This window comes from Suricata suricatta, chromosome 1 (genome assembly GCF_006229205.1).
Source record: "Suricata suricatta isolate VVHF042 chromosome 1, meerkat_22Aug2017_6uvM2_HiC, whole genome shotgun sequence".
In the NCBI taxonomy this organism is placed as follows: domain Eukaryota; kingdom Metazoa; phylum Chordata; class Mammalia; order Carnivora; family Herpestidae; genus Suricata; species Suricata suricatta.
Genome location: NC_043700.1, coordinates 78,609,974 through 78,621,870, shown reverse-complemented (window position 1 = coordinate 78,621,870; position 11,897 = coordinate 78,609,974). Strand labels below are relative to the sequence as shown.

Sequence of the window (11,897 nt, the reverse complement as noted above, 5' to 3'; positions counted from 1 at the left end):
CATCACTTTATATCATTACTTAGACACTGACTAGAACAATCTTTAGATTAGAAAGTATTTCCAAAAATCATGTTTCATTCAATTAACACTTAATGAGTGTTGAGGCCAGTGTTAGGTGCTGAGAATAAAATGATAAAGCCCTTGAGGAATTTTGACTCTAATTTATCTTCTTTAACACCTTTTTTGGCCTCAGCACGTGTTAAGCCCTGTTGGTAATTAATCCTAATGATATGCCAGGTTTTTTGCCTAAAGAAATTTGCTCAGGGAAAAGGAAATTAACATTCTTAATTCCAGCGCTATCTTGATTGAAACAGATTATTCATGCCCTAAAATGTCAGAGAAAGAGAAGTCACTGAGGATCAGGATAATCCCCTAAAAGCCTCATATGGGGTGGGAGGGCCCAAAGTGACCCTGAAAAAATGGTAGAACTTAGAAAAGCTAAGGAGTTTTCTAAGGCATTCTGGGTAAGGAGAACATTCTAAGAAAATGGGTGGAGGTAGGAATGGAGCTGGAATAAACTTAACATGTTTCAGGAGCATAAAGGAACATTCAGGCCTATGTAGAGCAGAGGGTATTCTCTGAGTAGAAGGAGTGAAAAATAAGAATGTCAGATAAAGTGTACATAACATGTATACTTTAACATGCTTTTGTACAGAATTTTCTCATTTAAAAGCTCTATCCTGTTCGGAATAGAGGTCATATTCAGCAGAATCTGTTGGTAATTTTACTGACATATAGAAAAACTATAATTCTTCTTTGTGTAATGATACTCAGAAAATGTTATCCTCTTCATAGCTAGTTTAGCAAGTCCTCTTCTGCAGGTATTCTGAAAAGCAGATTGGAGAAAAAGATGAAGCCTTCAAAAGACATACTCACTTAACAATATATACTTGTCATCAGTTTTTGTTGCTATTTTCTGTTGGTTGGGTTAAGTTTGCTTTGGAAATTGATTTTGTTTAGCTAATAAGAGCAAAGATGCCCAGGGCATGGAAGGTTGAAATATTGATCACTTGAGAATTATCTTAGTAATAGGTATGAGAACTAATGAAGCTCCAATGGAATGTCAATAAGGCATCTTATAAGGTAATATAAATACATTAGAATATTATAGAATAGTTGAAGAAATGCATAATGTCATCAAGATATAAATAAGTTTACTACAGGCTTGGTAGGATTACAGACATTTCCCTTATCAAATCAAAAGAATTTAACAAGGATATAATTTTTTTCTAAAAATAACAGTTTAAAAAACCAAAGCCATCTAAGGTGCATGGACTTGAAGGACTCTGTGTTCACAGAAATTATAACATTATCTGCTGCTAGGGAAGAAACACCCATACATCTGCAAAAGCAGATCCCAAGATCTCAATGCCTCAATGCCTGACCTGCTCACAATAGCATGGAAGTGAACTGTTGATATAACCTTAATTCATATGAGATGACAAAATTGTTCCTTGAGTGGCAAGTATCTTTTAATACCCAGAATAATTTTAGAGTAAAGAAATGAAGAAGCAAATAAAACCACCGTATTAAAACTTTTGAGTTAATGAATACTTTTTTATCTTAAAGTTCTTGCTAATGTTTAAGAGAATTGGCAGTGGAGAATGTAACAGATTAGTTTTGTGATTCTAACAGAAAATGTGTAATTGATTTCAGATTTCTGATTTTTAAATTGAAAGTTACGAGAGTTTAACTTAAGTTCAAAGGATTTTACTCTTCATTGAGACAGTGTAAAATATTTCTTCATTGATAGAGTGTAAAATATTTTCCTATCTGTGGAGCATATTAATAAATTAGTTACAAGGTCTCTTAAAAAATACCTATTCTGATTAGCTTATAGAGATAAATGAGCACTTATATAAATCAAATATTTCTAAAATTCCGAAAAAATATGGAAGTTGAATTTTTAATACTTTGAACATGTTAGACTTCTCTCTTTTATTAAAACAATTCTCTGTGCTTTGTGCTGGCTTTATTACACTTCTAATTAATTAAGGTGAAAAACCCAAAGAACAAAGCCATAGGCCTTCTTCAACAGAGGAGATTCCCAGAGACTCATGGAAAAAGATTATTTTTTGTTTTGAAAGAGAGGTAGAGACAGAGTGTGAGTGAGAAAGTGGTACAGAGAGAGGGAGACACAGAATCCAAAGCAGGTTCCAGGCTCCAAGCTGTCAGAAACAGAACTGGACATGGGGCTCAAATTCATGAACCATGAGATCATAACCTGAGCTGAAGTCAGATGCTTAACCGACTGAGCCACCCAGGCACCCCCAAAAGATTCTAACAGGTACTTTAAACCATTGACACTTCAAATAATTGACTTTGGAGGATTAGTTTCTGAGTTGATACTGTTTAAACAACTACCAGTATACTGATTTTCAGGATTTTTTCCCATGAAACAGAAGGCTTCATGAAACCAGATTTCTAATCTAAGATCCAGTGGAACAAGAATACATAGAACTGAATAAATTAATGTAGGAAATATTAGTGCAATTATTTGGAATATTGTCTTATATAAGGTTCCCTTTTCTGGATATATGGAGTATGACTCTAGATTTATAAAGCCAATTCAAGAGTACATAGGTACTCTGTTGTACTATGTAAAACATTAAGCTAAACTCAATAAGACCCCTGTGTGTGTGTGTGTGTGTGTGTGTGTGTGTGTGTGTGTCTGTGTGTATAAGAATAATCTTTAATATTATCATGATCATCAGGTGGGGAAATTGTGGTAAAAATTGTGAAAGACACTGAAATGGGCAAAAAGGGAGATTTACCAAGTATCCTCTCAAGGGAATGCTAAGCTCTGTCTAGTGTATGCCTCCAAGTTATTTGGGAGTCTGCCCCTTTCATTATCTCTAACTAAACTATTGCATAACTCTGCAAATTATTTTTTTTAAATGATAGCATGTAAATGATTATTATCCATAGAAATTCAAAAGAATTTTGTTCCATAGAAGTATAATTGATTTCACCACCGTCACCTCCATTCCAAAGAAGAACCTATTTGTATCTATTGGCAAGTTCATTCACAATTCCTGATTGCCACTGATTTCTGTCTTACATAGCGCTCATTTTCTTATTAAATAAAATGCTTCAGACATGTTTATTTTATATTTGTACAAGATCCAAGATGCTGCCTCTTTTAAAAACTTATCCTTCAACATAAGCATGCTATAAATTATTTTATTTTAAATTTTATTCCAAACTTGCTATGAGGAAGGCCTTTCTAAAAGAACCAATTTAGGGGCGCCTGGGTGGTTCCGTTGGTTAAGTGTCTAACTTCGGCTCAGGTCATGATCTCACAGTTTGTGTGTTCCAGCTCCTTGTCAGGCTGTGCGCTGACAACTAGGAGCCTGAAGCCTGCTTCGGATTCTGTGTCTCTCCCCTCCCCCACTCATGCTCTGTCTCTTTGTCTCTCTCTATCTCTCTCTCACACACAAAAGTAAACATTAATAAAATTAAAAGAACAAATTCAAAGATTTGTGTTCTGTTAGTGATATTTCACAGGATTTTAAAAAAGGGTGATTAGATAGTAATTGTGAAACTAGATATAGTAGACTAATTAAAAATTGTAAACTCTTTGTAACACTGGTTAAAAGTTGTTAGGGTCCTTCCATGATTGACAATCAAAGAGGGTTTCTCAGAAGAGGCTCTCAAATCTATTAGTAAAATTGCTTAAACATTTAATCAGAAATGTAAATTACTTTCCAGAAAGGTTAGTAGACCACCTTGCTCCAGACTAAGTTTGGGAGTGACCTTTTTCACATCCTCAACATGTTTAAAGAACCTGAGCTTTGCTTCATTTCTAAGTTTAATTAATTACATTTAAAAGAGTTAAGTACTTTAAAAGAGTGTTACTTAATAAAATCATCACTTGCCTAGTCAGGCATTTGAAGCACTTAAAAGGAAAATCCAAACATATTAAATTTATTAAATGCAATTCAAATGTTTCATAATATGTAATTAAACTTGTAAATGAGATTTATTGCTCAAGCAAGTTTAATCTTTTCAACTGGATTAAGTAACCATAAATCGAAAGTCTTCCAAAAGATATTTGTTTTATTTTACATAAATTTAATTTAGAAATTTTAAGAAGTAAATTATAAGTTACACAAGAAAAGTTTTAGAAATATTTAGAATATTTTTACAATATTTAAAAAATATATAATGCTTCCCACAGTCAAAAACCAATCTTCGACAGCCAAAACTCAAATTGAGAGCTGAAAGCTGAAGTGCACTACATAACAGAAGTCATGATTTTTATTAAAAATGAAATTAAAGAGAAGAAAAAGCATTAATATTGTCCTTAAGTAAGGGAAATAGTATTGATTTTTGAAATGTCGAAGTTATGTTTTTGTTTTATTTATGCCTTTGTGTATTGATCACAATATAAAATGTATTTCTTACTGAGGATAGAGTCAGAAAACTTTGTTTTCTTTCTTTTTTAAAGAATGAAACCGATTTGGTCTTTAAATTTACTCAGTTGAATTTTTGTTGTTTAACAATAGATAGTTACATGTATATGTAAATACACAGAGGTATATATTTGTTATATATTTGCATGCTATATATGTAATGAGAAAAAAGACAATAATATATAGGCAGAAAGAACAATGGAAAAAGACATATTATTATAAATGTAAATGTACCTAATATGACATCCTCAGAATTAAGTGGTAGCCAAATTGATGAGAATACAGCAGAATCATTTGAATTTGGAATATATTTTGAAGGTAGAGCTGAGAGGAAGTGTAATGGACCAGACTTGGGGAATGAAGGGGAAAAAAGAATCAAGAATTCATTGAGAAGAGGAAGATAAGAGGAAGAGCCAGGTGGCAGTTGTGGTGGATGTTGGAAATTAAGTGCTCAGATTTGGACTTGTTAAATTTGGGATGCTCATTTGATATACTATTTGAGGAAACAAGCAGGCAGTTGGATATGTAAGTCTGTAGCTCATGGAGAGTACAGGAACATAAATAGAAATTTGGGAGTCATCACAAATAGATAGTGTTTAAAGCAATGAGTCTAGATTAGATTGTGCATATAGAGCAAACATACAGCAGACAGTGGGTTAAGGACTAACCCCCAAATACTCTACCATGTGTAAGTCAAACAGAGGATGCCACTTGAGCCAAGGAGACTTAAAAAAAAAAACAGTGGTGTCTGAAGAAACCAGGATGGTTTCTTAGATGCCAGATACAGTAAGTTTCAAGAAGAAAGCAGTCAACTGAGTCAAATATTGCTGAGAATGTGAGTATCATAAGAGGAGGAAATTTGCCATCAGATTTGACAAGAAGGGGCTAGTAGTTGACCTAAATAAGAGCAGTTTCAATGAAATGGTGGAAAAATCAATATCTTGTAAGCTAGTTGAGCATGAGGCTTATCACATGTAGGTAAATAAATCAAAATCAGGTTTTGAATGAGGAAAACTGAATGCACTGATCTGTAGAGATGCTGCCACCTGCTGACATCCCACTGAGAGAATCAGTTGCCAACCTTTATCCTTCTGTCATGTTGGAAGACTTTTTAAGAGTATAAATAGAAGTTTTAATATCATCCTTTAATTGCACTATGAGACTCTATGCTGACAGTAATGTAATGGTTAATTCCTCTATCTAGTGAAGAAGCTGCTTAAAAACCAATTGATCTTTTTTAAATAAATGAAAAATCTTAAATATATCATTTGACTTTCATGAAGGATGTACTTGGGAGAGCAATACGGGCAGCCCAAATCACAGGGAAGTTGTGCAGAAATTCCAGGCTTGTAATAGAGAGCAGAGGGAAAAGATGGAAGATTTAAGAGCAGAGTAGGTTTGCTTCAAGATATGGCTTATTCAGGATTAAAAACCTATAGAAATGTGATCACAAACAACACATCCTACTTACTGGAGTGCTGAATCAAGAAGGTCGGGAAACAGGAATGCTCAGAATCCAATAAAGTCCCTTCCCCTCTCTAGGACCCTCAAACCATAATGGAGATGGGGGAGAAAAAGTGAATAAGAAAAAATATCTAATCTACAGCTATAATTTTTGGTTCTCCTCCATTAGCTTCTGTAACCCCACCCCTCATCTCTTATTCTTCAAAACCCATAAATATATACACACTCTTTCCTTTTCTCATCTTTTCTGATGTGGACAGTCCTGTGAAAAAAACTAAGAAAATCTCCCAGTATGACCAGTATGAGAGAAAAGATGGATAAAATTCAGTAATAATGAAGACAAATCAAAATGAACTTCGCCTATATGAAACCTTACAGTGCCTGTTTCTCCTGTACTACTTTAAAATAGATAACGGTTTTCTCAATAGATTCATTAGTAACTCATAAGTGACTAATATTTCAAAGTGAATATTGAGTAAGAAAAGCAAGAAAACAGGGGTGTCTGAGTGATTCAATCAGTTGAGCATCCAACTTCAGCTCAGGTCATCATCTCATGGTTTGTGGGTTCAAGCCCTGTGCTGACAGTTCAGAGCCTGAAGCCTGCTTCACATTCTCTCTCTCTCTCTCTCTCTCTGTCTCTCTCTCTCCTCCTCCTCCTCCTCCTCCTCTCAACTTGTGCTCCTTCCCCCCTCTCAAAAATAATAAATAAAAACTTATAAAAAGAAAAAAAGAAAATACACATGACTCTGAGAAACAGTGAACTGGGAAATAAAATACTAGTTAAATTAACCTAAAGATAGGAGATTTGTGCCTTATTCTGCATTCCTACTACTATTTTAGACCATATTTTCATGATCTCACTCCTGGATTATTAGAATGAGATCCTATGTGTATATGAATCTATGTGTTAATATCTGACTCTCCTTCTCTATATAGTCTCTTTCTCTATACATATTGCCAAATCAATCTTAGCAATAGCAATATACTGCTTTACTCATACCAATTCACCAGTGAAAAATGTATAATTTTCTTTAACCCAACAAGAAAAATGACAGTCTATAGCCATTTACAATAGACACAGAGTCCAGTATTCCAATAACCTTCCCTTCATTCAATTCTTTTCATAAACTGACTCCATATCCTACATCCTAATCTTATTTCTCATCATTTTCAAATGGATTATCACATGGATTATCAGAATAAGGGAAGTACTATAACTCAGAAATACCATGCTTCTTCCCCTGAAAACAACAGATTTTCTCAAATAAAACCAGTGATTTGGGGAGCTAGCTAATCAATTAGGGAAAGTCCATTCAGATAAGAATATGTTTTTCTAAGCAGGTCAGCTATAGTTACTCTAGGTAGCACCGGAGAATATCCTACCCAAATAAAAGTGAGACTAAAATTCAGAGATCCTGGGATAAGAGAACACATTGGTATAGTGAACTGGTGAGTAAATACTCTGGTATGTGCTCATTCTATAATTAACTACCTGTGTTACCTTAGGCAGTCCCTTAACTCTGAGTCTTTTCACTCAGCTGGATAAAAAAGTATTGATCTGATTGACTCAAAGGTCTTTTCTAACTGAATTTTTATGACTTTAACAGGCATTTCTGTGGGCACCTTGTGACTCAGTTGGTTGAGCATCTAACTTCAGCTCAAGTCATGATCTCATGGTTCATGAGTTTGAGCCCCACATAGGGTTTGTTATTGTCAGCATGGAACCCACTTTGGATCTACTGTCTCCCTCACTTTCTGCCCCTCCCCTACCCATGCTTTCCCAAAATAAATAAAACATTTTTTTTAATTTAATAGGTATTTCTTCTGGCACTCCAGAAGTTTACAAAGCAATTGGAGTAATTTCTAACTTCATCATAATTCATGTATGACAAACTATCATAGGATGTATTCATGCATTTAACAAAGATATTAGGAGTCTACCATATATGAAGTACAGGCTCGATCCAGAGAATGCAGATAAATCATTGCTTGTATTTGAATTATAATTGAAGTTACATATGTCAAACAAATAATTCAAAATATTCCATACACACTATTTCAGGGACTATACCAGTTTCACCCAAGAGAAAGCAAGTAACTTTTGGGGAAGTAGGGAAGCAGGTCAGGAAGTCCTTGAAGAAAGTGCTTAAGATGAACCTGCAGTCTCTTGATAAGAATTCCCTACCCAGAGATATAATTTCCATTTACGGCTCATGAGATGTGATGATACAGTGATTATAGATGCCTGGATATCCATGAGGGTCTCTCTGAATTGTTAAAAACAAACAAAAACAAAAAGTAAATAAAAGACCTCACCACTGAAAACAAAGCAAACAACAAGCCTTATATTTTGTCCTGTTTTGTTTTTGAGAAAAATAAATCTTTGCTCATTCTTTATTAATTTATGTAGTCTGGAATGAAGCTATTCTGAAAATGAAGTTAGAAAAATTCATTCATAGAAAGGCATTGTTCATCTTGACATTTTATTCATCTTTTATAACGTTTGTTTGCAACTGAGTGGCTCATCTGAATCATAATTCATAAGTTTTCACATTGACAATACATTAAAATTTTTTGTATGTCTTATATTTTTTATTTTGAGAGAGAGAGAGTGAGCAGGGAAGGGGCAGAGAGAGAGGGAGACACAGAATCTGAAATGGGCTCCAGGCTCCGAGCTGTCAGCACAGAGCCCGACATGGGACTCGAATTCACGTACTGTGAGATTATGACCAGAGCCGAAGTCGGATGCTTAACTGACTGAGCCACCCAGGCGCCCCTGATAATACATTTAAAATTCAAGGAAGCAAAAGTCATAATAAAGTTCTCAGAATTTTGCATTTTTAAAAGAACTTCATAATTTTATCAGTTTCCAAAGTATAGATCTTTGCACCTCCAGTGCTCATAACAATGCCTAATACTTATTTGGTATCCCACAAATACTTGTTAAAATTACATTTAATAAGTATAGATTAATAAGGAATAATATAAAGAATATAACATGAGGTATAAGTATAAAGAATAAGTGAATAAAGATGTGAATGGAAAAAAAATGGATGAATATTAGAGACATTGCCTGGAGAAGGTATCAAAATTTTGAGAGAGAACCAAGACTATTTTAAAACGCAAATACTAAATTCAACCAAATTTCTCTCATCAAGAAGTGCAGTCTATTTCCTAATTCCCTGGATCTGGTTGGCCTTTGAGTTTCTTTAACCAGTAGAATGTGGCAAAGTAATGCTATGTGATGGCTAGGCATTGGATACAACCTTTAGCATTATTTTCTCACCCTCTTGAATATTTGAAATGTTTATATTGAAAAAGTAAGGTTATCCTACTAGAGAAGACCTAAAACTTAAAAAAAGCCCTCGGCCAACAGCACCATTTAAAAGCTACACATACCCCAGTGGAGCAGCCAGAATACTGCAGCTGCTGTGACCCCAAGAAAGACTAGCAGAACCACCCAGCTGAAACTGGCCAAACTGCAAAATCAAGAGTAAATAAATAGGTTGCTGTATTAAGCCACTAAGATTTGGGGTGCTTTGTAAACACAGTAATAAATAATTGATACAGAAATTGGTAGCTGGAAGTAGGGTGCTGACTTTACAAAAAACATAGAGATGCATCATTGTACTTGGGATCATGTGGTAAGCAGAGGATGGAAACACAGCAAGGATGGCTAGGAGAATGGTAAACAAACTGTTGGTACTACTCATAGGTGGTGATGATTGTTACTGGAGTCTGAAAAAATGGAAACTCATGGTATGTAACAGAGTAATAATTGACAATACTGTTAGCTGAAGTACTATAATATATACCTACTGAAGGCTATAGAATATACCTACTAAATTTGTGGATATAGCTGCTGAGTTAGTCAAAATGTTGATGTCATTTACCTTCCTTGAGCTGTGTATGATAAAGTATCAGAAGAGGGACATTCCAAAGAAAAAATTAATCAGCTTGCAAACAGTATATAAGATATATAGAGGACCCTGGACTTGCTGGACTGCAAGTTGTCAAAGAGTCACTCCAGCAAAAAAATTCTTAAAGTAATAAATGGCCTCAGAGTAAAGGTCAATGGAAGGATGTGGTTGTAAGACCTCTGTTAAGACCTTAGAATATTTGAGACTGTGCCCAATAGACTCTTAACTAAACAATTGGCTACTAAGAATCTCAAGTGTATTTTCCTGGAGCTTATGAAGGTTCTTCATCCAGAAAGAGGTCTGTCTCAAATTATGAATGTGGCTTGGATTAAAAAGGACTGAGATTGTGCAAATTGAAAAGAGGCCTCCAACTTTCAATAGCAGTGGATATTTTATTGTGTCATCCAGTTTCCCTTTCAGAAATAAAGGATTTATTATCCAATTTTTACTTACTCTGGCAGACAGCTCTAAACCACAACATCCTCTAAGAATTGTCATACCTAAAGAAAGCCAGCTTGGTCAAAGTCATGTTTCTGTTCTAATAGTCCTGTATCTAGTAACTGACAAATTATGTGTATAAAGGCCCAGCCATTTCTCCCCAGTGCATTTGATCTTTATAATCCCCCATATGGTCAGCTGAGGCCCCCATTCAGACATCATTACAGCAGCACAGCATTTCATTCTGCCCCATCTTGCTGTCTTCATTCCTCATCCATCCACAAGCACTGATCCCACGAGCATTCCTAATGAATCCCTCACACACTAATTCCATCTACTTCCTGGAGAAGCCAACCTGCAAAATTTGGTACTAAGAGTAGAGAAAGTAGAGGTATGTGAATGGATATATAAGAGTGGGCACAAAGTGTGAAAATTCTCATTTTACATATTAATACCCACAAGAAAGCAACCACCACAGAAGAGTCATTAAATAGCCAGATAATCGCCAGGGACTGAGAATTCATCACCACCAAACCAGCCTTACAAGAAATCCTAAGAGAGACCCTATAGAGAAAGGTAGCAAGGAATATAAGACACCAGAGACATCAGTACAAACATGAACCCTACAGAGAACACAATGAATCTAAACCCACATTTTTCAATAATAACACTGAATGTAAATGGACTGAATGCTCCAGTCAAATGATACAGGGTAGCAGAATGGATAAACAAACAAAACCCATCTATTTGCTATCTACAAGAGACTTACCTTAGACCTGAAGACACCTCCAGATTGAAAATAAGGGAATGGAGAAATATCTACCATGCGACTGGACACCAAAAGAAAGCTGGAGTAGCTATACTTATATCAGAAAAATTGACTTTAAAGTAAAGGCAGTAACAAAAGATGAAGAAGGACATTATTTAATAATTACAGAGTCTCTACATCAGGAAGAGCTAACAATTATGCACCAAATTCAGGAGCACCCAAATACAGAAAACAACTAATCACAAACAAAAGCAATCTTATTAATAAGGATGTGATAATTGCAGGGGACTTTAATACCCCATTTAAAACAACGGATAGTTCAACCAGACAAAAAAATCACTAAAGAAACAATGGATTTGAATGGCACACTGGAACAGATGGTATTAATAAATATATTTAGAACTCTGCATCCTGAAGTGAGAGAATTCACTTTCTTCTCAAGTACACATGGCACATTATCCAAGATTGATCACATACTGGGTCATAAAACAGCCCTCTTTAAATACAAAAGAATTGAGATCATACCATGCACACTTTCAGATCACAATGCTACGAAACTTGAAATCAACCACAGGAAGAAGTCTGGAAAACCTCCAAAAATGTGGAGGTTAAAAACTACCCTACTGAAGAATCATTGGGTGAACCAGGCAATTAGAGAGGAAATTAAAAAATATATGGAAACAAATTAAAATGAAAATACCACAATCCAAACTCTCTAGGATGCAGCAAATGTAATCCTAAGGGGAAAGTTTATTGCAATTAAGGTCTATTTCAACAAACTAGAAAAAGCACAAATTCAAAATCTAACAGAGCACCTAAGAAAACTAGAAAGGAAGCAGCAAGAGCACCCCAAACCCAGCAGAAGAAGAGAAATAATAAAGATCAGGGCAG

The 11,897-nt window shown here is 35.0% G+C and overlaps 1 long non-coding RNA gene across 1 annotated transcript in view; it reads right to left on the bottom strand.

Annotated features, from left to right (window-relative positions):
• Positions 1-614: 614 nt before the first annotated feature.
• The window catches only part of LOC115306502, a 57,388-nt gene continuing 46,105 nt past the window's right edge, over positions 615-11,897 (bottom strand). Inside the window, exon 5 of the long non-coding RNA XR_003915355.1 lies at positions 615-826. This is a non-coding gene — a long non-coding RNA (uncharacterized LOC115306502). The remainder of the gene's footprint in view (positions 827-11,897) is intronic.